Source organism: Mizuhopecten yessoensis, unplaced genomic scaffold (assembly GCF_002113885.1).
Source record: "Mizuhopecten yessoensis strain PY_sf001 unplaced genomic scaffold, ASM211388v2 scaffold10771, whole genome shotgun sequence".
In the NCBI taxonomy this organism is placed as follows: Eukaryota; Metazoa; Mollusca; class Bivalvia; order Pectinida; family Pectinidae; genus Mizuhopecten; species Mizuhopecten yessoensis.
In genome coordinates, this window is record NW_018408713.1 from 358,205 (window position 1) to 362,605 (window position 4,401).

The window sequence follows — 4,401 nt, forward strand, 5'->3', positions numbered from 1 at the left end:
CTATGCAGCAGCATCTGTGCCGTAAAGGTCCCTGTACCACTGCCAAAACCTTAAACTAACATGCATTGGAAACTATTTTCCGGCTGAACTATATCGTTGAGAAATTAATTTTGAAAAGAAAGTCATACATTTCGGAACTACTATGTAAAAATGTTAGCGATAAAATAAACAAAAACAAAATCAGCAAAGATGACCAGAGCCGGAACCCCGGACCCCCATTCATTATATTGGGGTTCTAACCAAATGAACCATCTCGTACCAAGACCCAATCGTCCTTCAGTAATGCAAAACAAATCAAGGGGAGCTCCGAACAGTAATAATAACTGATAACAAGTGAATATGTTTTGGACAGTATTTTTAATAAGGGTAATAAATAACAATAACAACAACAGCAACAATACAGATACATCGCGCAATATCACAGTTATGTTTGACAGTCTTGTGGAATCTGAAAAAATCATAAAGAAAAACACTTTAGTATGGTTATAGAACTAGTACTATGTTGAGGTACAAAAAAGATGAAAACGTTTTAAATAGGTTTTAATCAATCTAGACTTCTAAGTCCTTGAGCAATTATAACGTGATTATATATATGCTGCAAATTTTGAGAGGATTCCACATCTTTTAACATCACTTTAAGCCAGATATATATAATAAAATATTTAACAAAAGAGAAATTATTTTAGGAGAGTTATAATCTGTACCCACCATGATTTTTATGAGTACCCGGCGGCCGATCTCCACCTCCCTTGGTTAAGTCTAACCAGTCAGGGTTCCTGTTATGTTGAAGGCGAACAACAGCAGGAGACCAGAGATCACTGAAAAAAAAGAAAAAGGTTTGGACGTCACTGGGGCTGGTCAAGCGTTAATAAGAGAATGTTACAAGGAGTGGTCAAATTTTAAAGAAAAAGGGCGTTTATGGTGAGATACTGACCAGGGGTGGATTTAGAGGGGTACACGGTCGCTGCATTACACCCCCTACATAAACTTCTTCATTTGTTAATTTTTAATTTATGTACATTGATAATATAATGTGTAGGAATAACATATTATCATATATTGTGATATATCTGTTACTTACAGAGGGCGAAATTGGAGCTCTGTTTCTGTTGTTGGTTTCCGTAGTTGTAGTAGTAGTTACTCAGACCGCTACCGGAACCGTAGCCTGCCATCCCGTACCCGGGGGTACCATATCCGGGGTACTGGGCCACAACAAAGGCCACTAGACATGGGATCAGGATCAGGGCGAGACACTTGTTCATCTTGTAGCTGTAAAAGGAAATTAACAGTATCTTATTACAGTGTTTTAACACTTTTTTACGTTTTCATATTTTGTTTACATAGCAGACGACTTTTATTCACTGTGTCGTAAAGATCCTTTTTTAGAGTACTGATATTTCCCCGGATCGATCTCAATTATCTCGTTTATACGCATGGAGCACGATTTAGAGATATCGTTCTTTTTAACATGCATGCTAAAGATGTTTTACATTTAGCGGTTATCATTATTAAACGTTATATAGAACTAGCGCAAAATGCGCTAAAATACGATTGCTTAAAAGTGCATTTATAGTAATAATCTCAATGATGAACAAACCTGCATAAATAGTTTGTATGATGCTCATGATTAATAAACCTACAAACGTTTTGGATCTTAGGTCAAATATCTAAGGAAAATTCTGTTATTATTACATGTATACACATTGACAAGTAGGATGTGAACCATCAGAGGTGAGACGAGAGCATAGTTCATCTCGGGGAAACAAGTATCCAGGTCTCCCTCACACCAGGGCAATAAGTGTATAATATACGTATCATGATGCCCCCGGATTCGAGAACAGATATAAATATATATATAAAAGTAAAACTGTATGCTCCCTATACACTTCCATATATATCATTTACCTCTGATGACCACGAGGCAGCGTTTTGAGAAAAAGTATTTGTTTTTGTATGTTAAAATAGATCAGAATATGACGAGTAAATCAGAGTATGCTGTTAACATGTACACAGTACTTTATATAACTATATCTTACCTTTCTGTAGGGAGATCAGACCAGCTCTGGTAAATCCCGATATTTTTGTCCTTTTATATGCCCTAACTCGAAGATGTACACATGCAATAACATTATGGACTGTTCGTGGACTTATCCCATGATTTCCTAAGGGTTAACATTTAAATACATGTGCGTGCAGGACGTGACTGGTACGGCTTCCGTGTCTACTTGAGACGATACATTATATTGCTGACTTTGAGCACATTGCAGACATTTACCGTGAATTACACAATCTTTTAACTATTATCCAATATATGTGCTTTTCGTCATTACGTAATCAATATATCTATTTACCTGTAATTGAGGTTAAGATTAGGTACCGGTATACACATAGTCCGTACCTTCCGAATCGTGGACCGGGGACACGAGCCCGGGGACACGGACCGGGATGTTTGCTCGAGACCAAAATGAATCACTGAGTTACTGTGTTACATGAATGATTAGTTAAAACTTTATTTTATTATCGGTATAATATTCCAGTAATACAAACATGATATACATATAGGATTCGAAAACAAGTACTTTTTTGTAAAACGGCAATTGGACGGCACTGACTAATATTATACATATAGATATAAGTATATGGAAGAGAGGAGGATGGGGGAGGAAGAAGGGAAAGAGGTGCAAAAGGGTTTTAAGGTGTTGTTGGGGGTAAAGTATAGGGGAGTACATTTACTGCTTATGGGAGGAAAAACTGGTTGAAGCATATTTTGGATATGGACACATGTCGAGGACTGTACACGTCACTGAGGTATTCAACACACAAATTAATTGCATATAATGAAAACTTTCCATTCCGACCCCTGAGTATTCCGACAACCATTGGTGAACAGCAACCTGGTGTAATTTGAAATATTAAAAGTGTCATCAAACAATAAATATATATATATCCACACTGCGTGTCGTGACATACAGGGCCGTACCAGTTAAGTCCCACTATGTACCACACTGTGACATGTAAACATACACGAAATCAAAATTGAGAACTTCAAACTTAAAATCGTTTCGACTGGTTGATGAAATGTTGGACACAGTCGAAAATATTCCCATTATATCAGGATTTCCGTACAGAAGAAGATTTACATCATAGTCGGGAGGAAGGCTTCTGAAGCGTTGTACTCTTAATTGTTGGTATTTCGGACAGAAGAGGAGCAAGTGTTTGGTTATTTCAGCAGACTGATAACAAGTACACATGGGACTATCAACTAGGTTTCGTCTATATAAATGACTAAAGAGAGAACTGCAGTTCATTCTTAATCGTGCATGATGGATTTGGACGAATCTAAATCTGCAGTAGTAATAATAAGGCGAAACAAGATGGATTTTCAACATTCAGGAACTTTTAAGATTAGTAATCGACGGGTTAGGCTTTAAACAGTATTGTATTATCGGGAAGTGCATTCCATAGGTCAACAGAGGAGGATAAGACAGAATCCCTGTGAAGTTTGGTTCTACAGTTTATTTGGCAGTAATTATTTGTGTTTCTAGTATTATGAGAGTGTAAGTCAGAATGACGAGCAAGAAGTATGTTAGTTAGATAGGAGGGACACTGACCATGGACAATCTTATAGAATTGTATGCTTTTATGTTTTCTTCTTTGAACAGAAAGAGGATTCCAGCCAGATTCTAAATAAATTCGGTCATGACTAGTTAGTTTAGTTTCCCCAGTAACACTTCTGGCTGCTTCGAGCTGTATATTTTCTAATAATTGACTTTGTCCAATCGTTATATTGTCCCATATTATATCACCATATTCTAAAAGGGGTCGTAGAAAAGTCATTCGGTCAATATTGAAGTTGAATTTCCTTAGAATACCAAGTTTCTTAGATGCTTTGCTGTGATAATTGTATATTGCACATGGTCGTTCCAACCTCCGCTAGCTGAGATAAAGACGCCTAGGCGTTTGTGGCAGAGGACTTCTGTTAAAGGGGATGTTAGTCGTAAATTATTTTTCCTACTTTCATTGTCACTGTTTAGTTAGGGTTAAAGTTAACAGGACATTTTTAGACCAATCATGAATTTTATTTAGATTGTAGTTCCAAAGGATGGCACTTAGATCAGGCAAGTCCACTACAACGTAGCGGGAGGTATCATCGGCAAATAATTATATAATACAATTGATATCTCCAACAATGTCATTAATGAAAATCCGAAACAACAATGGGCCTAAAATTGACCCATGGGGAACCCCGGCTGTAGTAGATGCTAAATCAGACTGTTGACCATTAATAACAACTCGGTGAGACCCATTATATAAAAAGTTTGAGAACCAAGCAAGTACATTTCCTGTTATGCCAAAGTTTTCGAGTTTAGATAGAAGACTAAGATGCCACACTCGGTCAAA

At 37.0% G+C, this 4,401-nt stretch overlaps 1 long non-coding RNA gene across 1 annotated transcript; it reads right to left on the reverse strand.

The window, feature by feature from the left end:
- Nucleotides 1–338: 338 nt before the first annotated feature.
- LOC110462351 lies at nucleotides 339–2,126 on the reverse strand. The gene is made up of 4 exons (XR_002464265.1): nucleotides 2,037–2,126; nucleotides 1,082–1,269; nucleotides 709–818; nucleotides 339–448 (listed from the first exon to the last, which is right to left on the reverse strand). It is a non-coding gene; the product is annotated as an uncharacterized LOC110462351 (long non-coding RNA).
- Nucleotides 2,127–4,401: the final 2,275 nt, after the last annotated feature.